The 26,581-nt window shown below is 33.3% G+C and overlaps 1 long non-coding RNA gene across 1 annotated transcript in view; it reads left to right on the plus strand.

Moving 5' to 3' along the window:
• The first annotated feature begins 574 nt into the window (after positions 1 to 574).
• Positions 575 to 26,581, plus strand: part of LOC126972090 (uncharacterized) — a 158,577-nt gene continuing 132,570 nt past the window's right edge. The window contains exon 1 of the long non-coding RNA XR_007731046.1: positions 575 to 714. This is a non-coding gene — a long non-coding RNA (uncharacterized LOC126972090). The remainder of the gene's footprint in view (positions 715 to 26,581) is intronic.

Raw genomic sequence — 26,581 nt, forward strand, 5'->3', positions numbered from 1 at the left:
TTATTGTAGTGGTAGAGGGCGAAGGGAGCGTGCTACCGTGCGTTCAACTATTTATAATCAAATAGCGCGCAGCTGTGTGAGCGTATGCTTACGTTATGCACCTCGCACACATAGACATCCGCGCCGGGCAAGCGGTGATGTGCACAAAGTATTATCCCTTATTACACGACCTGCTTCCGCGAGCGGCGCACGTGCATTAGTATTCAGCCGACCTCTTTTGTGGAGCGAACTGTTGGTTTACGTCGAATTCAGTGTAATGCATAGTGCGTCAGTTAACGCAATTGTGTCATTGAGCGAGGCTTATTTACCGCTAAATTACGAGTGAAATAAACTTTGGAGCGTAACGTGTGATCTCCTTCAACCAAATAGAATTTTGAACTTATGAACTCCTAGTACAAGTGTTGAATTATTATTCGAACTTTTTGTAATTGAAAAATTACTCGCGACTTTGGACTAGAAAAAATATTCGCGAGGGATTTTGACAAGATTGGCCGCCAAGCGTTTGTGTTTACAAAACAAACGACCTGTTCACGATTCTTCGGTAGAAAAAGACGCTGAGAGAGATGGCGATAGCATTCAACTTACCGAGCGAGAGAGAGGCAACGGAGGAGAACTTTTCACGATTGAACCGGCTTTTGGCCGAGTTGTACGATGTTCTGTGCCACATATTGGTGGCCCGGCAGCCTGGTCAAGAAACACAGGAAGGCCATCGAGGTGAGTGCCCTGGGGACAATAACTTACCACCTTACTACTTAAGATGCAATTCGACCTACATCGTCAACCTGGTGATGGTAGTTGCTATCATAAAAGTCTCTCTCGCGTCATCGCTCTTCAATACAGTGAGATAAGAGAAGATACTAGATGTGTTGTTAACGGCGATTTGCAAAGCAAATCTGAACAATTGTTAAGTAATTCTAAGTTACAATTATGTAAAAGATGTTGTGTCTAACTGCACTTAATTCGTAAATGGTGGTTGCCGATTCAAAACGGTTGCCGTTTTAAATCGGTTTTGCAATTAACACGATCGCTTATTGAATTTTGCTTTAGTATTAACATTGAGTGAAGTTCGACAAAACCTCTTCGATTTAATGATAGACATTTTGAAATAATTCACTTTTAATATACCTAGTTACGATTTAAGAGTTAATGTACATTATGTTCTTATGTCGGAATATTTACTTATCGCTTTATGTATTTGAGCAGCGCAAATTTTATTTTATTTTTTTTCTTAGATAAATCGTTTAAGTAATTTCAAGTAATTATTGTTTTAGTTCTGTTAAGTTTAAACTTTAGTTAAATATCCATTTGATCTCTGATTTTGTTTTTAACAATTTTAAATAGTGTAGTTTTTAATAGTATCTAATAATGTACTAGTAATTTATTTAACTAAGTAGTCTCGTAAATCCTGTTTCGTTGATCTCAAATTTTCTTTAGTTCCAAATGATTTATAATAGTCTCGAATATATATAATATCTCGATAATAATTAGGAAAATTATTTCGGACACACCAAATATTAGTGAAAATGCGCTTCAGCGAATCAACAAATATGTGTTTAACAATTGTTGCCACATCTGTAAATATTATTCTTAATTTTTGTTATATTCATATTCTGCGAAATTATTATCCATTAAATTATAAAATTTCAAAAAAATTGTAAAATCAATTTTGTAGACTTTTTAAAACATGTAAATATCGCATTTAGTGTTTGTGATTTTTAATTATATAAGAAACTACAATTATTATTATAAAATATTCTTCTCTAGGTAAGTTGCCGTATGTAATCACACATATATAACATGATTGTATTAATCGTATCTACCCACATGGGAGTTTTTAAAAATAAACTTATTATTTTATGAATATGCTTTGTTTTTATTTAATATATTCAAATTCCCTGAATTTCATTTTAATCTAAAAGACATTGGTAGGTATAGAGGTCTTTTAAATAATTACACATAGCATGAATAAATGTCATTAAATCCTTTGTTGAATTTCCAAAGTCATCAAATCAAAAATAAAATGATATTTTTCAATTTATTATTTTACATCGAAATAAATCAAAGTAAAATTTTTTATTCATTTTGGTCTGTAAATTAAACATAATATAATGTAAAAATCGTACCTGGAGCGAGTTTGGAATATATAGAGAAAAAAAACATTATTAACAATTAACATAGTGATTTATAAAAGTCGAAAATGTATGCTGATTTAATTATCCATGTTCATAATATTTTATAAAAATAACATGCAAGAATTTGCTATGTGAGAAATATCAGAATTTAAATAAAAGCAAAAAGTTTCAAGTAACATAGGAGTTTCTACCACAACATTCCAATTTCAAATAATGCGCCAAAATAACTGATTATCTAAATTTGCAAGAGCGTTAACTAGAGAAAAAACAATGTGAGAAATATCAGAATTGAAATAAAAGCAAAAAGTTTCAAGTAACAAAGGAGTTTCTATCACAACATTCCAATTTCAAATAATGCACCAAAATAACTGATAATCTAAATTTGCAAGAGCGTTAACTAGAGAAAAAACAATGTGAGAAATATCAGAATTCAAATAAAAGCAAAAAGTTTCAAGTAACAAAGGAGTTTCTACCACAACATTCCAATTTCAAATAATGCGCCAAAATAACTGATTATCTAAATTTGCAAGAGCGTTAACTAGAGAAAAAACAATGTGAGAAATATCAGAATTCAAATAAAAGCAAAAAGTTTCAAGTAACAAAGGAGTTTCTATCACAACATTCCAATTTCAAATAATGCACCAAAATAACTGATAATCTAAATTTGCAAGAGCGTTAACTAGAGAAAAAACAATGTGAGAAAAATCTAAATTCAAATAAAAGCAAAAAGTTTCAAGTAACAAAGGAGTTTCTATCACAACATTCCAATTTCAAATAGTGCGCCAAAATTACTGATTGTCTATATTTGCAAGACCGTTAGCTAGAGAAAAAACAATGTTTGAAATATCAAACAAGAGCTTTAACTGCGTAAATATTGTACTTGTTCACTACGGCTACGCATGTCTCATAAACACTGTCAGACCGCCGTGTCATCATTCAATACGAAAATAACTTTTGTTTACATCCACTAATATAGGCTTTGGACCTACCCAGAATAACAGCTAGATTTGTTATATTATATACCTAAATAGTAGTAGATTAAACTACTTATTGTACATTAAAGATTATTTATTTATTAGCATCACTAACACAATATCCAACTAACTAAATCTTAGTGTTATTATTTCACTTACAGCGAAATATAATAACTAATATAAAATATGCAATATCATTTATATATAGAAAAGTTTAAATTAATTGAAATTAACAAAACTTTAATAAAACACTTTTTAAAGGATTAAAACGCGTGTAACTAAATTACGTATTCTCGCCGAGGTTTCATTAAATTTCCAAAGGATATTTTGAAACATTATCAATAGATTCAAACTTACTACAAGAAACTTACTACTCGTTACAAGAAATACGAGTTGTTTTCAATCAAATCAAAATCATTTTATTCATTTTGGTCAAAATGACACTTATGAATGTCAAAAGTATTATTTTCTTTTTAAATTTACTACCACTTCAAAGAGGTTCTTAGAAGAGGTAGAGGAAATAAAAAAATATTGTCATTCAAAACTCACATAATAAAATACTTATACTCACGGTTACTTTATTTACTTTTCAAACCTCTTAAAATCTCTGTTCAGAGAGGCTACAATACTTATGTATTTTTTTGCATAAAAAAAGTAAATACCGATATGTAACACATTATCTTTCGCCTATAAGTCTTACATAAGTAATTAACATAACAATTCTATAACAACTATTGTGTAACTCAAAGGGACTTGTAAAGATCAGGTAATTTCGCAAAAAACCGATGGGCAGAACCTTAAGAAAGGGACGACAGACAAAAACTAGTTCGAACTTGAAACAAGCCATTTAAACTTGATTCCAATTGTGGAAACAGTCACGAACTATTTAGTTCAAGTTTATTTTCTAAGCTCCGAGAGCTCACTTTAATTTGTAAACTTAATTATAATCTTATTATTTCGACGGTTACAGTGATCAAGCGTTATATAATTTGTGTCTTCTTAGCGATGGGTTTTGAGTTCAATTAACGCTGGGTACAATAGTAAAATTAGTAGATATAGACATGATTTTACGTATATCGATTTAAAATAGTACTGTTATCTCGTATGCCGTGTTAGGCGGGTCAGCAGGTCCCGTAGAAGCCTCGCATAGAGAACAATATTAATAATTCGTAATGTATTATTCGTAAATGTATCTTATTTTGTTTTAACTTAATTTTGAAAAGTGACCAAATACGTTCTTAATATTTATAGGTCCCTATGTTAAATACTTAATAATAGACTTCTTCTCTGCAATCTTAATCTGTGTGAATAATTATTGCAATGCTTCAAGCAAGCATAACATTTTCTGAAATACAAATTCCTTTTCAAGTAGGTTTTGCTTGATTAATCTAACATACAAACTACATACCCATGTATATATGTTTCCGCTTTTCAGAAAAAAACTTAATAATTTAAAATAAATAATTGTGACTTTGGCTACCATATTTGTTTTATATTTTTATATTCCAACTAGCTGATCCGACAGACGTTGTTCTGTACGTAATTAATAAAAATAGTTTTTAATGAATTTGTCAATTATGTTTCATAACATCAAGAATTATTTCGTAAAATATGCACCCTGTTGTTATAATGAAATTGTTTCACAGCAGAACTGCCAAACCATGCGTCAATATATTCTTTCATAGAAAATATGTCCATACAAAACAAATATAGGAAATAAAAATGATTATGGATCCCAAATTGAAATAAAAACTATCCTATCTCTCAAGTTGGACTAAACTGCACTCCATGAAGTAATTCCCATGAAAATCTTTTCACTTAAAACAAACACAACACTGGATTTATATATATTAAGATATTTTAGTCGTAATAATAATTATATTGGCAGTACAAATTAATTATAAGTTACAAAAGCAAGTCATTCAACCGAAAGCGAAATCGATTAATTTTCAGTTGAAATCGAAAACTGTTGCATTATTAATAATTTTACTGGCCACAGTGAATGAAAGGACAGTGTTATAAATACTGGGGTTACTTTTTAGGTCAGAGATCTACTAAAATATGTAAAGGTCTCATATTTTAAATATATAAGTAAGTATACCGACCAGATTTTTAATAATGAACTTAATGTTATCATTCTTTTAAAAGATAAATTTGATAAGTTGCGGGAAATAAAGCCTTACAACACAATGATAGCACTATAGTTGAAGAAAGTGTAATAAATAACGTTTCTTAATAGCGATTAAAAGAAATACTAAGCATTCTCGCTATCCAAGTAAAAAACACAAGTATTAGATGAAAGCAATGAATTGATAATATCATCAAAAGTAATCCTGAAAATTTTGCTAACTTTTTGTAAAATTAGGAGTTACTAAGATGTACATTACTCACAACTGAATATTTAAATTTTATTTGAATTTCTACCAATTAATGAACGTTATGTTTATATTGGATATGAGTGATCTTTCTTACAAGGCAACAGTTACATTAATGTAATGCACAATAGAATTTTAATATTTCTAACTATAGAATAGATAAAATCTTAATATATATAAATCCAGTGTACTGATGTTTGTTTCCAGTGAACTTTTAAACTAATGAACGGATTTTAATAAAGATTACTTCATGGAGTGCAGTTTAGTCCAACTTGAGAGATTGGATAGTTTTTATTTCGATTTGGGAGCCATAATTATTTTTATTTCCAAAATTTGTTTTGTATGGACATGAGCTTTGTATGGCTATGAGAGATTCTATTGACGCATTGTCAAAACAGTTCTGCTATGAAACAATTTCATGAAAACAACAGGGAGCATATTTTACGAAATAATTCTTGATGTTATGAAATATTATTAACAAATTCATAAAAACAGTATTTTATATATTATGTACACAACAACGTCTGTCGGGTCATATAGTTATAAAACTTTAAGATATTGCGGTGTAGAAAATAATCATATAAAATCTATTATATACAAAACCATATGAAAATTCTATTATGGGACTTTTATAACAGCCAAATTCTTAAACAATTACATATTGTACTTTATTAGTATCGGCAATAATAAAATAACTGCCCCAGAGTAGCTAAATCTCACTAAAACATGGATGAAAAAATGTCTTTGTATTTTTCAACCGACTTTTTGTAGTAGTTACTTTATATCTCCGCAAGTTTAAGAACCGAATCGAAAAATTTCGTTCGAATTACTCCGGTTGCCAGAAATTTGTATAAATAACTATTTTTGCGATGTGCGAATTGCCTTGTTTTAATGTATAGATGCATATTTGAAAAAACTAAATAATATAAGAACAAAATCGGGTAGTAATCAAATAATAATTGATTTCTTCAGCATAAATTTTTCAAGTTAATTTATTGAGTGTGAAAAACAACATACTTCAATCTAACTTCTCACTTTACATTATTAATGCCAGCTACAAAAACAAACTACAAAATCTACAAACGAAATTATTTAATACATTTAAGTACTTACTTACACCGTATACCAATTGGTTTATTTGAACGTGAAAAATGATCGTAGAACAGGAGTACATAAATGGTACAATTCAAATAACTACTGGATAGTCGACACACCATGGTCATCCATTGATAAAAAAATGTCTATAAATAACCTAAACAGGAAACTCATCAACGCTTATGCGTTCTAAATTTAAATATTATACATGACATGTTTCAATTAATGCAAACTTCACTCATTGTAAAGCAGAATTCAATATTTACTAACAAGTAACAATGTCTAAATGTTAAGAGTTATTTTAAGTATTTATTCTTTTATTTATGGAAGAGAAGACAAACGAGCGTACGGTTCACCTGTAGTTAAGTAATCACCGCCGCCCACATTATCTTGCAACACCAGAGGAATCACAGGACCGTTTCCGGCCCATAAGGAAGGTGTTAACGCTTTTTTTGAAGGTACCCATGTCGTATTGAAACAAATGGCATTCTTCTTTTGCTCTCTTCTTAATAAAATGTACAATATTGCATTATCATTACTATATTTTTTTATGAAAATAAGGGTCGAGACGAGCAGGACGTTCAGCTGGTGGTAATTCATACGCCCTGCAATGCAGTGCCGATCAAGGTTATTGAAAAACCCAAAAATCCTATTGTTACTATAAAATAATCATAACCCAGGCTGATAGTATAAGTGATATTATATCCCATTTAAGATAAAAATATATGAATTGATTTTGTACTAATTCTTCGAAGCAACAATGATGACTTCAGCTCAACTGGAAAGTGTCGCTTCAACGGTTACAAATGTCAAATATTTTTTGTAACATCGATTCTAAATGAACGATTCTGTATAACGGCTTGTTTTGTTCATTAGGTGGTTTAACTTGTTTCTTCTGGGAGAGTAAGCTTGTCTTCGTTTTGCTGCTTAATTAACTTCAGATGTTTATTGGTTTTTTTTATGAAAGAGAGGTCAAACGAGCGTACGGGTCACCACACAATGGAGGACACATCCAGAAGGTGGGGATGATATCCGAAGAGCTGTTTCACCTGATTCCTGTCGCCAAATTAGGATATCATCCCTGATGTGTGGCGGTCTTCTACAGTGCGCTTTTCAAGGAGCTTTTTCCACGTACTACAAAGCTGTGGAATAAGCTTCCAGCCGGCAACGCTCCTGTGATTCCTCTGGTATTGCAAAAGTATGTGAGCGGCGGTGATCACTTAACACCAGGTGACCCGAACGCTCGTTTGTCTTCCTTTTTCCGTAAAAAAAACCTGTTGTTAAGTGATCACCACCGCCCACATTCTCTTGAAACACCAGAGAAACCACAAGAAAAGCCGGCCCTTTAGAAAAGTGTACGCGCTTCTTTTGTAGGTACCCATGTCATATTGTCCTGGAAACACCGTCCCAGGTAGTTCACTCCACAGCTTGCAATGCCACGTATCCAGAAGGTGGTGATGATATCCTAATTTATGGCGTGTCCTGCGAAGGTGGAATTTGGCGGCAGGAAATAGATCAAACAGCTCTTCGGAATACTCCCGGTGATAAATGTGGACAATAATAGAGTTTGTATGAGTTTTCTCTCCTAAAACTAAGTTCACAAAAGGATCTAAAAATTATTTTTCATGTCAATAATCGAGATTCTTTTTAGTTTACAAATTACTTTTTTTTTAAAAGGAATTTACCTATATATGACAAGCCATAATTTAATGGTTGGTTATCTGTGGTAATGTGATATAGACTGTGGTCTATGTCATAGATGTATGTCAGTGGGATAATATAACTATGGTTTATATAGTGTCTAATAGTTGTAACTAAAAAATCCTAAATTGGTAACGGAACTTTAAGTAAAACCTATACGTTCGCAAAATATATCTCCAAATAACATAATTTTTATATGCAAAAATGTTATAGTAATGTCATTATAATCATCAGTCGCAAAACGTCCACTGCTGGACAAAGGCTTGTGGGAGGCCTAACAATACTGCGTCTTCCAGTACGTAGCCGCCATTCGAAGACTTTACTGCCGGCATAAAAACTATTCAGTAGTTAAATGTCAAAAAATTTCTTTTCTTTTTGCAACTACCGCCACTTCGGAAAGCTTTAATGAGACGAAATGCCAGGAAACTCATTGTCCTCTCTTTGAAATCCACATTAAGAGCTGCATCTTCTTAGAAATTATTTCAGTTACAATATATGTACGAATGTTTTCAACCAGTGTTTGTTGCTAGTGAGGACTTACGGTACGCAGACGTGGTCGCTAACTATAGTCCTTATGAGAAAACTCTTGGTCGCTCAGAGGGCAATTGGGAAGGCTATGCTCGGAGTTTTCCAGCGAGATCGAATCAGAAATGAGGAGAGCCGTAGGAGAACCAAAGTAACCGACGTAGTCCAACGGACAGATGGCCGTTGGGGTGGTAAAGTTGAATGGTGACCACGTACCGGAAGACGCAGTGTTGGTAGGCCCCCCACAAGATGGACCGAAGATCTGGTCAAGATCGCTGATAACGTTGGATGAGGGCAGCGCAGGACCGATCATCGTTAAAATCTTTGGTGAAGGCCTTTGATCAGCAGTGGACGTCTTCCAGTTGATGATGATATGTAAGGTGATGCAACAAAACTACTCAAACGTCAAATACTCAATGTCTTACACGAGTAAGTCAAAAAAAGTAAATGTAAATTGATGCGTAAAAACAAGATTTATTGAGTGCAGTAGATGCATTAATACACACACACACACACCGGAAATAGATAAAGGAATAAAAATAACTTTTGATAATGATATTATACGCACAATTCCGAACTCCAGATAATGATATTTACCAGTGGAAAACTTCTTTGCACAGGAAGCCGGCTAGATTATGGGTACCACAACGGCGCCTATTTCTGCCGTGAAGCAGTAATATGTAAACATTTCTATCTTTCGGTCTGAATGGTCTAGCATCTTATGTCTCAAGGTGACGAGCGCAATTGTAGTGCCGCACAGAAGTTTTGTGTTTTTCAAGATAAAAGTACCTAATTGTTAGGGCGTATCAATTACCATCAGCTGTCTCGTCCCTTATTTTCATTAAAAAACACACACACAATTCAGAATTCCTTTCAAATGCATTGAAGAAGAAAAATTATGCAAATGATAATTATAATTCGCGTTCTCAACTGTAGATTCTTGGATGTTTTTGTTATTTTAATTTACATATATAATAGCTGTGATCTACAAAGCAGTGGTCGGTTTAACATATTTTATTGCTCGGAAAATTATTCTTTGGTGACATTTTGGCTTGTGATCAATTAAATGTTTCAAGAGGTTAACTAAAGTGAATTATTTAAAGAATCTACTGGTTGAAATTTGTTTGCGGTTTTTTACTGGTGGTAATTTAAAAAGCGGCCATGTCCGAGTCGGACTCACCCATGAAGGGTTCCGTGGGAGCAAGTAACTTAATATAAAAGTTCTTGAAGTTCGTTGTAACTTTGATCGATGTTTTAATAAAAGTGTGTTTTTTTTAAATTAAAAAAATACTTCTTAGTAGATCTCGTTCAAACCATATTGCAGTGTATGTTTGCATGGTAATGTACATCATATATTTTTTTAGTTTTATCAATTCTCTTATTTTAGAAGTTAAAGGTGGACACACTTTTTACCCTTTGGAAGTGTCTCTCGCAAAAACTATTCAGTTTACAAAAAAAAATATATTAGAAACCTCCATATCATTTTTGAAGACCTATTCATAGACCCCACACGTTTGGGTGTGTTGAAAAAAAAATTGAGTTTCAGTTCTAAATATGGGGAAACCAACTTTTTTTGTTTTTTTTTTTTGTGTAAAAATGTTAATGCGGTATAAATAAGCTATTTTTATTATTAAAGGAACTCTAACGTAATAGAAAACACAACAAAAGTACTATATTTAAAATACAATACGCAAATAAGTAAAGGTACTCAAAATCATTCGTGTTTTTATCTCAACTGTGAAGGGCTTTCAAAGGACGAGGGTATTATGTATTCCACAGGTGTCGCCCGAAACAGGTGCCCAGATTCCCTTTATTTAGGGATCGGTTACAGTCTGTTAACCCTCGTTATTTTTTATTTTGGTTAGTTTTACACAATGCTTATGGTACATAATATATTTGAATCGTAAGAAAGGTCAGGTCAAAGTTACCCCTAATCACTATGAAAGATAATTAAATATGACTTCAAAAACTGAAAAGTATTATACATATAATAACATTTTATTAATATTAAATGTGAAGGTGTATTAAATTAAATTTTTAATTATTTGATACTGTTCAGTTTTTGGAGTCGGTTTTTTTAACCTATTTTTTTTTTTTCTTTTTAGGGTCAGTTAATAATTATAATATATAATCAACCTGAAAACTCATAAAAAAGTCGTACACAAAAATCAATATTATTATTATTAAGGTAAACAAAAATTTTCGTATAAAATGTTCATAAAATGAAAACTACTGGGCAAAACTATGTAAGTTTTTTATGGGACCAAATGGCATCTATTCTGCATCGAACTAAAGAAAAATTACGTAAATCGGATCATTAACTCAGAGTAATCGGTGTATATACATAAAAATAAAAAACCGATCGAATTGATAACCTCCTCCTTTTGGAAGTCGGTTAAAAAAGTGTGTGTGTACTTATGTATGCACGCAAGAAGTTGTACTTCTTTGGCGTAACGAAGTAAAAATCATTAAATAATTTATTACTCGTGCTATTCTACGTTTTTAGGAAGAACAATTTTGTAAAAATCTTGCAAATATGGCTTTGATAATTCATTATTAAATAATGAATACGGCTGTATGGGCTTGAACCCTTTGTCTGTCCTAATAACGGACAAAGAAACCAAAAAATAACTAACGCAAACGTCCGAAAATTTTCGTCATATCACATGCTATCTCTTACTGTCAAGATGAAAAAGAAAGTGACGGTATTATATTTAATGAAACATTAACTTTAAGGACGATTTCTGCAACTGGCGGTAATTTGTTATCTATATGATTTAAAAGATAGACTGGGAGTTCCTTATGACTTCTTCTCCCCATCTCAAAACCCACTTACGAACTGATGTACCTTCATAAGGTTTCCCAAGTGTTGTTGCAATATGTTATGTTATTGTCACTCCCTATTGTAAATAAATAATTTAAGTCGCCGGTAATGCTTCATTGCGTGTCTTCTACCGCATTTATCACGGGGAGTGTTCCGAAGAGCTGTTTAACCTCATTCCTGCCGCCGATTTCCACCTTCGCATGACATGCCAAAAGTTAGGCTATCATCCCAACCACCTGGATGTGTAGCGGTCCTCCACAGTGCGGTTTTCAAGGAGCTTTCTTCCTCGTACTACAAAGCTGTGGAATGAGCTTCTTTGTGCGGTATTTTCGGGACGTGACGACATCGGTATGTTCAAAAAAAGCGCGTACACCTTCCTTAAAGGCCGGCAACGCTCTTGTGATTCCTCTGGTATTGCAAGAGAATGTGGGCGGCGGTGATCACTTAACAACAGGTGACCCGTACGCTCGTTTGTCCTCCTATTCCATAAAAAAATGCCTAGTTATATTATACAAATATTTTAATACATCTATTGCTAGAGAGAAATAAATAAAGTAAATATAAAAATATCGTAATGTAAACAAAAGTTGTCATGTCAAGACATAAACAACCAAGGATAAAATATGTATATATATTTCGGTCTGAAGGGCCCCGTAGCTAGTGAAATTACTGGGCAAATGAGACTTAACATCGCTCAGAATTTTTGGGTTTTTCAAGAATCCTGAGCGGTACTACATTGTAATAGACAGGGCGTCTCCAATTACCATCAGTTGAACGTCTTGCTCGTCTCGTCCCTTATTGTCATAAAAAAAAAAGATTAAATAATGTGCAGCTTCTTTTTAGTCATGTCCCGACATGTCGAGTACAGAACAAAGCCTTATCAGCAATTTGTTTCCACAGCTTATTAACTGTATGGAATAACAATTTGTTGGAACGGGTATTGAATTATATATTGACAAACTCATTAGTCGAGTGGTGGAATTATCTGTCTCTCAACTTATGATTGGGTTGTGCGTTTGATAAAACGCATAAAAGGCATTTATTTTCTCAAAATTGATTCCTTTAGAATTCTTTTTGTTGTCATTTCTAATATACTAGATACTTCAACCGAATTCAAAGATTATTAATTAATGAAATAAAAATAACGGCGACCCATATAGGCCAGTTAGTGACCCTGCCCACTGAGTTAAAGGTCCCGGGTTCGACTCATGGTTACTGCAGACACTAATTAATTGATAAATATGGATGTTTATTTAGTTAGTGAAATAACTGGGTCAAACAAATGAGTCTTAACATCTTATGTCTCAAGGTGAAGAGCGCAATTGTAGAGCCGCTCAGAATTTTTGGGGTTTTCAAGAATTCTGAGCGGCACTGCATTGTAATGGGCAGGGTGTATAAATTCCCATCAGCTAAATGTCCTGCTCGTCTCGTCCCTTGTTTTCATAAAAAAATTATTAAATATGGAATTGCACAAGAAATAAAAGCATAGGTGTTTTTCTGGTAAGTGCCTAAGTGAGTCATATCTTCTATTTCTTATAATATATCTGTATAGTGGAATAAAGTTTTAGTAACTATTATTAAGATACTGTTAATTGCTTTAATTACGTACATTTTAGAAGTAATCATCAAACATAGAAGGTAAAAGTACATCAAATTCGCCAAGTGCCAATAATTCTGCACGCACATTACGTGTTACTTAAGGCAGCTAATAGGTGGCGCTAGTGGTCAAAATCTATGAAATGGTCTGTGATAAGATTATGATTATCAGGGGGGTTGTAATTGTCTAATATTATTTATTTATTTAGAAATACGAACATTTTTTTTACATTAATGCAGTATATATTAAAGACAAAATATATTGTCATTAATAATTCTCCCGGTTACTGGGCGGAATTTAAATTTGGGTGCAATGTTTGGGTTTACGATGAGCGAGATCGAGCGTAAAAATGCATAATTTTTTTTTTTCTAAAATATGCAACTACCGCTGAAAGGGTACTAAATATGTAAAAGCATATGAAATATGCATTTGCATATAATACGGTCTCTAGTGATAAGGTTCTTAATCATAAAGTATTACGTTATTCAAAGAATTGTTAAAAACGTTTGTGTGGTAAACGTTACTATAACATAAATTACTTTCTTAATAATACCGGGCTGAAATTGGCGAACGCCCTCAAGGTATTAACTAATAATTCTATAATATTGTACAATGTTACTTTGTAAACATATTTTTTGATGAAAAAAAAAAGTACACTGAATTTGTTGCGCCCGTTCTTCTCAGGCCTGAGGCATTCATTTTGAAATGGGTGATAGTTTTTTGACTTTTAATAAGTGATGTCACATCCTATTTTGAATAAAAATATTTGAATTTAAATTTGAATCCTTTGTGCGACTGAACTAAACACATACGTCTGGGGACGTAATGAGCCCATGGTTTATAGGTGTTTGTTAGACCAGCAATGGTCATTATCTTTCTCTCTGTCTCTTCTTGTCTTCTTTTTCTCATCTTTTATCTTGTTCATGTTTAAAGAAATCACCTTGATAAAGTTTTTTATACGAGCCTTTGATTGCCTCCCAGTGCTGTATGGTGTTCGATATATCTTGAAACCCCACATATATTTGGTTCATGTAATATAGCTGGGGTACCATTCTTTACAAGTGAAGAAACTTTTTCATCACATTTTAGTCCACACCATGTTGGTATAACTTCCAATGTCAACCCATTAAATAATTGACTGCTTAGTAAATTCTCTTAAAAAACTTATAGGGCTTTAAGGGTGTCTGATAGACGAGGTCACTAACTATAAGCCTTATGAGAAAGCCGATGGTCGCACAGAGAGCAATGGAGAGTGGAGTTTCCCTGCGAGATCGAATCAGAAATGAGGTGATCCATAGGAGCACCAAAGTCACTGACATAGCCCAAATGATTGCGAAACTGAAGTGGCAGTGGGCAAGGCATAGCTTGATATACAGATAGCCGTTGTGGCAGTTAAGTCCTTGAATGGCGACCACGTACTGGAAGATTCAGCGTTGGTAGACCCCCCACAAGATGGACTGATGATGGTCGGATGAGGGCAGCGCAGGATTGATTATCATGTAGATATTTGAGGGAGGTCTTTGTCCTGCAGTGGATATCTTTTGACTGTATGAAATGATGAAAACTGATGACTGTCTGTTATAACATAAGGTAAGTCAATTGATAACTTATACGTAGATGATCTTACATCTGATAAGTAAACATTAGCTATTTCAGAAACTTTTTCAACTTATATCAACGTGGAATTATAATTAACCTCATTACATACACATAAACGAACACCAAACTTATTTGGGGACCATTTACCATTATTTTCTCTTCGTTATTTTGAACTATTTAATTCAATTTACTAACAGATTTTTTTCCATTCAAAGTTTTGTTTTGGCCTACGAAATCATATTATGCGTTGGCCATTTACTCTAAAAGGAGGATAATTGGTGTTTGCTTTTGCAATCATTGTTTGCCACTATCGTGCTTGAGGCGGCAAGGTGTCCTTGGGGTTCCAAGACTTGGTTCCGTATATGGTCAGTCTAGCTCCACTGTATTTGATCTACTTTTGAACCAGCAATATATTCAGACTTTATACTGAACAAATTTCTGCAAGCACTGTTTTTAGGGTTTCGTAACCTAAGGCCAAACCTAAACTTAAGCTGAGATCTATACAGCGTACTTACACTTTACTCAGACTTTACTTACGTAAAACTTAGGTGTCCGGGTCCGCTACAGAGTAGGTACGGTAATTTTTGTAATCCCAATATTTTATCAGTCTTTTAAAAGAACTTTTATTCAACAGATTGCAGGCGAGAGTGTTTGTTTGGACATAAACACGTTTTGCGAAAGAATTGAGCTAACTAATTATCTCCTGTTTGACCATTGGCACATTTGGGTCTTGGTGAAAATAATTGTTGATTGTACTTACAGACATGTAAGCCCAAGTTGAACCTTTTTTTTATGACAACTAGGGACGAGACGAACAGGACGTTCAGCTGATGGTAATCGACACGCCTGGTCCATAACGATGCAGTGCCGCTCAGGATTTTTGAAAAACCGAAATCATGAGGGGCACATCAATTGCGCTCGTCACCTTGAGACGTATAATGTTAATTTCTATTTGCCCAGTAATTTCACTAGCTACAGCGCCCTTCATATCGACACTCAATAATGCTTACGTAATATTACTGCTTCACGGCAGATGTAATTGTATGTCAAGTCTTCTGGCGTTCATTTCTACTGCTGACAGTTGGAGTTGTTTCGAATTCACACTTCTATTAATAAATCGTTTGATAATTTTCTTTACAGTATCAAAAATAATATTGCTGCTTCACGAAACATTGTGACACGCTGACACAGTGAATTCGAAAGGCTTGTTCCTTGACATTTTAACAATTTGTTCGCTTCATAGGATCATTAGTACAGAGGTATCGATACCTAGCTATTATATTCATATAAGTAGAGGGGGCTTGTTATTGAAGTACTAGGTACAAGTTAAATGTAGTGGAATTATAACTTTAATGATTCAAATAATTAAATACAAAACTGTTCACTTTTTTGTCATAGCAAGACAAAATGGTCCATATGGTAAAAGAGAAAGCCGATCTTCTGTGCGCTCTTTTTGCCTCGAACTCGACTCTTGACGACAACGGAACATCCCACGGTGTCAGAGCTCTATGCCTGAAGTACAGTTCAGACAGAAAACTGTTAGGCGAGCTCTGTTTTCGTTGGACGTCAGGAAGTCGAGCGGGCGGGATGGCATTTCTCCAATCGTGCTTAGAATGTGTGCCTCTAAGTTGAAGCCGGTGCTAACGCGTTTATTATGGCAGTCATATTCTAAAGGCGAAGTCCCTCATGGAAGTTAGCCCTTCTCCATGCGATTAAAAAAAAGAGACATTTCTGATCCGGAAAACTACAGGACTATAGCTATTACCTATAAATGCATATTAGGTTAACGGTTGGATAAACGCGGGAAACGTTATACGTCCGAATAAACCAATCATAACAACTAAAATGTCTATTGGTAAACATATTGCATATTCTAGATTAACCCTCAGGTATAACTTCGTACTAAGATTGTTTATACTGTAAATGTCAGGCAACCTATCGTTATATCTTTTGATGCATCAAAAGAATTACATACTTGAGATATATAATGCCAGTACAGTTTTAATATTTTACTAGATAAAGTTTGCATGAAGTTGCAACACGATTTTCTTTTAGATTGAGATCATAATTTGCAATTACACTCACAGTAAGCCCTTGTAAGTGAAGTAGCCAGTCTCAACAAAGTACTAGGACCTAATGAACTTAAGCGTCTTAAACCTGTTCTAGCAACCTTTCCTCATACTTCACACAACCGTTAGTGTTATTATGTTAAATGTTGGATAACGCTTACTGTCGATGAAACGGTGAGATACGCAATTAAATATTTTTAAGTGGAAACGATAGATGAAGATTTTTTTTTCTTCTAAGGAACATGATATTATTATTAATATAATGTTGCCGTACTTGCATAGCAAAAAGTAATTTATAACTTTAAACTAGATAGTATATATAGACTAGATAGACTAGTCGCGGAATGGGGTAAAATGGACCTTATCAAATTTTAACCCCAGGAGACTCAATTTTGAGCGTTTATCACTAAAAAAGCATCCCGTTCGTGGTACCACCTATCTTCGAGAACGCTCCCCTTAAGGCTTTGCCTATTATTGGAAAACTGGGTCTCGAAATCTCGAGCTATTGCCAATTCCATGGTCATCTGGAAGAGAAAACTAAATTGGCTTCGAAGAAGCTGGGCAACATAAATAGCGCACGTTGTTAGCGCTCTACAAAGCGGAGGTCCAGCCACAGGATTGCTGTCATGTCTGGTCTAGCGCAGCCCGGTATCAGCTCGAACCATTGGACGGCGTACAATGCAGAGCTGCTCGAATACCACTTCGTACTTCAAGCGACAAATAAGGATATTATCCCCAACATCTGGATGTATGTATGGCATTTCTCCACAGTGCAGTTTTCAAGGAACTTTCTTCCACTTACAACCAAGCTGTGGAGTGAGCTTCCTTGCGTGGTGTTTCTGGAAGATAAGACATGGGTACTTTTGTTCTCCTCTTCCAAAAAATAATTGTTGTTAGTTTTAAAAAAAAATTGTGGATTACATTGCGCAGTTATACTGAAATACATCGTATTTACACGTTGATACACATCCGCAGTTTCGATTGATACAAAATCACTACTTACTTGCTAGTGGTGTACAAGTCATCTGGGACACGTCTAGCGCAGTTATAGTACATCTAGTACTTTCTTATACAGATTTCTATGTTTTTCAACAGATAAAAGTATCCGTGAATGTTTTATCAAGATAGAAGATTAAAAACAACATAAAATAATGAAACACAATACTGTTATTAAGGTGCTATTAAAATTCCTATAAACCAGATGTTCTGAACCACGTGTGACCAATTATGAGACAAAGGGCTGGCTATTGTGCTTTGAGCTTGTTGACACTATTTCCAGAGAGAGCGAGACTACAGAAACGCGGCGTTTATATAAACGATCGTTTTCTGTATAGCCTACCAGCCCCTCTTTTTTCAATTGGACGTTCATTATAGTTACCAATTTATTAATGTTTATCTAATATAAATATAGTTTAGTTGAAAAATGCATTTGCGTGCAGGAACAAATAAAATTATTATTTTAAAATGTTTTGGCAAGTTCGTTCTTGTTATTAGAAGGGTAAAACAGGCAAGTGGCTTATCTGATGCCCAACCCTGGACATGTGCAGTAGCAGAGGATAAGAAATGCGTTGCTGAAAAAGGCTGACCAGATATATACTATAATCCCATGTCTTCGCTTGCGTTGATACCACGTCAAATATTGAAATGAAAACAGTAAATTTTCATAATTTTTTTCCTCCTGGTCAGAATTATTGTAACAATGATATTTTCAGAATGTTTCCATTTATTACATCACCGAATAAATATAAGTAGGTACGTAACCTCAAACGACAAAGCATATTCAATATTGCTCGAAGATAGCACAAAAATAGAAATATATTTAAATAGATAGAAATTAAATAGTGAATGTAAAAAAAACTTATTGGAATGTTAGATGGAGAGCAAGATGGCGTTTAATTTGTAATTATGAATGAAAAAGTCAATAATGTAACATTAGAATAAAAACAATATAACTTAACAAAAGAATCAGTAAATGTTTTTATTGTGTTTTGTTGATTTAGTGCTCAATTATCAAGTTTATTCAAAAAAAACAATATCCGCCTGTTTGATGTATTTAATTTAAATTTCTCTTGAGTGTTAATTCCGCCAAAATTAACTCTAACTAATTCAACACGTGTTTCGCTTCTACACAGCCAGTCTCGTGCCAGAATTTGGTGAGTCAACATTTCCTGAGGATGCCTCGTGTAGAGGTGAAACACGTGTCGAATTCGTTAAAGACAAATCTAGGCGGAATTATAACTCAAGAAAACTTACAACATTTCGATAAAGAATATAAATATAATTTGTGAAGTAATCCAATTGAAATAAAATTATTTTTTTATCAGAAATCCCTACAGTTCGATTTATTTGTGATTTTTGGTGAGGTTAGCTTCAAATTATCTATTTTAAAACCTAAGAAAATAATTTCTTTATTTTTCCTTTTTTCTATAAATAATTGTAGATCATGCAAGCAATATTTATAAAAATATTCGAAAACATGTAAATAGTTTTTTCTTATTTACATATTTTAAATATTGCCATTGTTTTCCAAATTAAATGAATGCATGATAGTATAATTCTACAATATTTGAGTACAGTGAGGCTTTAATCCTAACGCGTTAAAAAGCTTTCTGAAGCATTTAGACGCTCGTTCAGTCTGTCATTAACTTCTACGCAGTACCAGTACATTGTATTGACAATATTAAACGAGGTTTCACATAAATGAATTCTATGTGTATGTTATTAAAGTTTGAATTGAATTGACGACTTAAAAGTCTCTACCTTTATTAAGAGCTATGCTGGTTTGCATCAGTATTCAGCATTTACGCATGTGCTTAATTAAAACCGCGATATATTATGCGCATTGTAAACTAACAAAGTTGTATGAAAATGTTTATTTATATAAACGCTAATGTTTCAGGTTTTTAGATGTCTCAATGAACTATAACCCATATTTTTTTCCATGTCCTTTTAGATTCAAGCAACCCTTATAGATTCGCCATGTCTGTCTGTCTGTCCGTCCGTATGTCACAGCCACTTTTTTTCGAAACTATAAGAACTATACTGTTGAAAGTTGGTAAGTAGATGTATTCAAAGAACTGCATGAACATTTTCGCACAAAAATAAAAAAAGCATTTTTTTTTGGGGGTTCCCCATACTTAGAACTGAAACTGAAAAAAATTTTTTGGGGGGTTAGGTCTGGAAAATGATAACGAAGTTTCTAATATCATTTTTTTCAACACTGCAGTCTCTGCTCCTCCTGTTACTTCTAAAATAAGAGAATGATTAAACCTAAAAAAAATATATGATGTGCATTATCATGCAAACTTCCACCGAAAATTGGTTTGAGCGAGATCTAGTAAGTAATTTTTTTTTAATTCACTTTTATTAAAACACCGATCAGAGTTACAACGAACCACAAGAACTTTTATACTCTGTCTCGCTGTTACGGAACCCTTCATAAATTAAATAATATATAATAATAATAATACATAATAGTTAAAATTAAAACATTTTTTAATTATAACTAACTTTAGATTAAAGATTTATAACGTTATTTAAGGCTGGCTGATCCATCATCTCATGGGTACTGCTTGTGGTGCCAGCTCGACCTGTTATAGTTAATAAATCGTTATATTTGTTGGATGTAATTACTAATTGTGACCGTAATCACGACCATCATGTTCACGAAGCATCCTTACACAAACAATGAATTGAAACTCTAAAGCATCAAATATACAATAATTTATTATTATACAGTTAATTCTTTATTACTTTTTATGAAATAATTTATATTATTTGAACACGACTTATATATTGGATGCAGCATAAACTAATTTGTTATGTATATAACAGCCATTGTAAAATACTCTATTTGATTGAAAAGAATGGCCGTTGAGTTTCTTATATAATATTATGTTCTTCCCACGAGCTCAACTTTTTACGAACATATGGTAAATTCAGTAATTTAAAAGAAATATTTATTGACATTCAAAAGCGCTTAGTTTAAGCCTAATTAAATTAAGTTTATTTGACTTTGATAACATAATAATATTAGTTAACATTAAATAATAATATGTAAGTAGTAGTTAATTGTTATAGCAACTTTTATAACTGTTATGTACATCTGTTATTAGTACTCACATCAGAAACTTAATACTTGTGAGTTTAATTTCTGTTGATGTATCTTAAAAAATAAATATGGCATGGTTAGGGAATAATTTCGCACGAATTGCTTTATTTATCAGTATGAAAGTACAAGCATTATTGTGACTAAATATAATATTCATTAATTGCGCTATCGTACATAAAAATAACAATTTATACTATATAAAATATTTAACACTTCAGAACTATTATTTTATTTTACACTATAAATTAACACTAAGAAAAAACAACTTTCATCCATAATTTCAACGAGTATTTCACCATCTTAATTACCAGTACCACCAGCGCTAATCTCTAAAAATTATACAATATGTTTATTGTAGCTGATATAAGAAACAAAATAAGCAAATGAAAATATTATGTAAGAAATAAAAACTGTAAAAATTTTCACGGCTGAGATTAGAACCCTCGACCTCGCTGTGTTTCTGCTGCGTAGATCACATACTAGGGCCGTTCCTAATATACTATCTACAGATAGAGATACATTACTACCTTCTACTGTCAGTAATTTGAAGCTGTCCCAATATACCCGATAAGTCATTCTTATCGCCTTATATTGGAACGCGTGAGTTGCAATTTCCATACGAACTTCTATTGCTGGTAAGCTATACGTCGTCCCATTGACAGACAGCGTTATAAGGTGTTACCGTCGATTAGTTTATTGGGACAGAAATCAACGATAGTTACGATTTTTATCTCAAGTAAGAGGAAGACTGAATATTGGGAACAGCCGTTAGTGTTTTGATGTAAATATTGCCAATACCGAATATACTATGTACTTTACAAAAATATGTATTTCCATTATTTAGGTCAAATGTGCATTTCTCTTAGTGATCACTAATCTACCTTAGACTGTAAGTATTCACAGCTAGTTGATTTATAAAATTAATTATAAATACCATTCGTAAAGGCAAACATTAATACCTACCTAACTTCATTGGCCACGTGTTGAGTTCTAACAACTGGATAAGTTTAGGGTGGGATACCTAACATTTGTAACTACATGTACTATTTATTTTTTAGCATTACTTATAAGCTTTGTAAACCTAATTTGGATTTAATTTATCTTACAATATAGAATTGATTATGATACTAGTTTGAAATTCACCAATATTCCAATGTTAGCTTGGGTCTAATCAAGCTTACTTAAATCACCGACAGATGGCGCCTTAACAAGTTGCCACAGAAAATAAAACGTGCTATATAAATTTATAGCCGTCTGGTGATATTATTTCCCTTGCATCGTTTTGATTAGTATTATTACGTGTAAATTACGTCTTACATAACGAAAGCATTTTTTGAAGGGTACTTAATTGCATAAGATACTTTGCAGTTAAAAGGCTCTCTATTATATAAACTAGCTTATCCGTCATAAATTGTGACTTATTAGAGTTACTTACGTCTAAAGTTACTTACATTTATATTATATATCTGGTTTTGCATACACGAGCATAAAGGTGCTTCACTTGCTAGTACCACGGCGCGGATTCCTTCTTTTTTTACTAGTCCGTGTGCTGATATTGACTTTTTTATGAAAACTCTGATGGACATCCGCAAAACCAGGGGTCAAGTGATGCGTTGCTGGCCTTTTAGTTAGAAGTTTAATAGTCCGTCAGTCGTATCAGTACGGAAAAACTGAAGCAGGATCATTTCCATAAAGTGGCTGTACGAGGCAAGAAGTTCTTTGCCAAATGCTCGGCTTTAGAATCCCAGACATCAACATATAGCTGAATGGTTTGTGACACTGACTACTACGCTAGAGGTCTTGGGTTCGAATCCTAGTAGGTGCAATCATTTATATGATGAAGATGGATGTTTGTTTCCGAGTCATGGTTGTTTACATGTATTTATGTATGTTTATGTAAGTTTATTGTATTAAATATATCGTACCCATATATATACCCATAGTACAGGGTGGTACTGGTACATATGTCTACTGTGCTATACCTAGTTTGGGACAAGATAATTTGTGTAAAAGTGCGTCAATATTATATATTATTATTATATAACTAGTTGACCCAGCAAACGTTGTATTGCCATATAAAGTAATAAAAAAAATCAATAATTAAAAACTCTAAGGATATTAAAATAGATGACGACTGATTCTCCTAGACCTACCAAATATATCATACATTAATTTAAGGTACTACAGTAATAATTATATTAGATTGCCATATTGCAACTCTATTGCGTGTCTGTGGATGGATTAGAATAATATTAAAATCGCGATACAAAAGTAAGTGTTGATCGTAGATGGGTGAAAATTTTAAGTTATTTAATAGGTATGTATTTTTTAATGCTCAATCATAATTAAACCAAATTTAAAAAAAATTCAAAAATATAAACAAAAAACTTTTTGGGTGGACCCTTAACATTTAGGGGGATGAAAAATAGATTTTGTATGATTCTCCATCCTAGCCGATATGCACGCTAAGATTCACGAAAATCGGTCGAACCGTTTCGGAGGAGTTCAATTACGTACACCGTGACACGAGAATTTTATATATTAGAATAGCTGACCCAGCAAACGTTGTATTGCCGATATTAAAATCGCGATACAAAAGTAACTGTTGATCGAAGATTTTATAATTTGAAGTTGTATGTATTTTTTAATGCTGACTTATAACAAATTTCTACATTGCCATTTACCAGTGGCTCCTTTGCACAAGAAGCCGGCTAGGTTATGGTTACCACAACGGTGCCTATTTCTGACGTGAAGCAGTAATGTGTAAACATTATTGTCTTTCAGTCTGGCAGGCAAATGAGACTTAACATCTTATTTCTAAAGGTGACGAGCGCAATTGTAGTGCCGCTCATTATCTTTGGGTCTTTCAAGAGTCCTGAGTGGCACTGAATTGAAATGGGTAGGGCGTATCAATTACCATCAGCTGAACGTCCTGCTCGTCTCTTCCCTTATTTACATAAAAAAAATATACTTTTAAAACAATACCAACTACCTGCAAATTACATTTTCAAATATTGATCAAGATGTAACTTAATAAATGAACTATTCGTAGAAATCGTTCAACTTTTCCTCGAGACCTTCCAAGTACGACGAATCGTTTTCTTAGAAGTGTGCGAGTCATTATGTATAATTTATACTCGCCCTGAGGTTACCGTATTGGTTAATAGCTGGTTACCAAGTATATTTAAAAATCAGTGGGTTTATATATTTTTTTTATGAAAATAAGAGACGAGACGAGCAGGACGTTCAGCTGATGAATGTCCTGCCCGTTAAAATGTAGTACTGCTCAGGATTCTTGAAAAACCCCAAAAATTCTGAACGGCACCACACTTGCGCTCGTCACCTAGAGACATAAGATGTTAAGTCTCATTTGCCCAGTAATTTCACTAGCTACGGCGCCCATAGGACCGAAACACAGTAATGCTTAGTCCTTACTGCTTCACGGTAGAAATAGACGCCGTTGTGGTACCCATAATCTAGCCGGCATCCTGTGCAGAGGAGCCTCCCACTGGTATATAATATATATTATCATCAGGGCTAAACGCGTATTCAGCATAACTACATTTTCCTATGATTTACCATGACCAGCATCTGTCGATGAAACGAAATCATAAACGTATTTGTCCACCATTTTCAACTCTACGATTTTTTTGAAAATTTGCATTCACATCGAGTGCAATATGAAAATCTGTCATGTTGTGGTGACAAACCTTACACTTACTTCTTTGACTTACTCATGTAAGGTATTGACTATTTAACGTTTGATTATGTTTGTTGCATCACTTAACATATTATAGTGTTATTGAAATGATTTGTAAAACGATGAAAATGTAAATCTTGATTTAAAAGAGTGGCAATGAGTTTCTTGCTACTTCTTCTCATTAGCTCAACCTATTACGAAGTAGCAGTAGATTAAATGAGGAAAAATTTTTTTTTTTCGACACTAATAAGTGTCATTTCCATGACCTACATGAATGAAGTGATTTTGATTTGAATCAATGAAAGAAACTGGGGTAGATAAAAGGGATTTAATTTTCTGGCAGAACTATTACAGCGACACAGAACAACAGAAAATACAGAACTATACTAACAATGAAAACTCCACAAACGGTGATAGCACAAAAATATCACGAAGAAGAAGAACGCAAGAAATTATACTTCTTAGGCGCATTATTTATTCCTCCTGCTATTCTACGTTTGTAGAAAGAACAATATTGTAAAAATCTTGTGTGACAATTAATTATCAAATAACGAATACGGCTGTATGGGCTTGAACCCTTTGCCTGTCCTAATAATAGAAGAAGAAACCAAAAAAAAAATAACGAATGTCACAAACGTCAGAAAAAATTAGCAACCAATTTCACTTACTTTTGTGTTACTGTGATGCGCGCGCATCTTAAAATTTCAATCTCATCTCATAGTTTCTTATGTCTAAAGATGTCTAAATCTAATTTTTTTTCATAACGCGCCTACAGAAGTATAACGACAAAAATGCGATTAAATGGCCTGATTATTAAGTTAAGTATTTTAACGTTAGCGAAGTCGGGGACTGTTATAAAATAAAAACGAATTGTAACAAGAAATTCAACGTAACATCTGACTAATAACATCTTTATTGTTAAGTTTTTAAATGAGCAACAATAAAATGCTTTTATAATGTCTGCTACTAATGTATTTTGTTCATAATAAGTGCCTTACCCACTATTTAACAACAAGAGTACCCGGTTTAATTGTCAATAAAACAAAAGCTCAAAATAATTTAGTAATTTTCTCAAGCGGTGAAGCGGAAATGTATTTCCCACGTTTTTTAAGTTACTATTTAAGTTGTAGATAAGTTGGTATAGTAAAATGTCAATTAAAATGTTATGTAATACTAGTGCTATTCTGTCAATAGAAAATGAAAAGGATTAATATCGTAGGTATTTGTGCATGTGTGCATGGATATAGTTTGTTTAAGAGATAGACATATGCCATTACGGACTTTTCTGTAGACCTATATAAGATACAAAATTCTATCATACATTATTTTGTTACATCTTAAAGGGTTTAGACAGCGTTTTCGTTGAAAGCTCCCTGACGGCTTATTTTTTCCGACATCTCCAACAAATTTCGTTAATACATACAAAAATGTATAGAAAAACTTAACAAATTATATACTAATACTTATCGAGAATCACGCCATCCATTGATGAAAACAGTGTGAAGATAGGTGCAGCAGTTTTTGAGTTTATCGCGAACAGACAGACAGACAGACGCGACCGAGGACTTTGTTTTATAATATGTAGTGATAAGTAGAGTTTAATAAACAATTGTGTTTAGATGGCTCTTGTGTTTACATTGCGATTATCATTTTTCTACAGGTTGTGTGTAAATTTATATGAACATACTAATGCTGTCATATATACAGGATGTAATCGTTAAATATGACCAGGCGACTATTCACAATATTTCAGATGACCAGTGGGAGGCTCCTTTGCACAGGTAGCCGGCTAGATTATGGGTACCACAAAGGCGCCTATGTCTGCCGTGAAGCAGTAATGTGTAAACATTACTGTGAGCGCCGTAGCTATTGAAGTTAC

This window comes from Leptidea sinapis, chromosome 2 (genome assembly GCF_905404315.1).
Source record: "Leptidea sinapis chromosome 2, ilLepSina1.1, whole genome shotgun sequence".
Classification (NCBI taxonomy): domain Eukaryota; kingdom Metazoa; phylum Arthropoda; class Insecta; order Lepidoptera; family Pieridae; genus Leptidea; species Leptidea sinapis.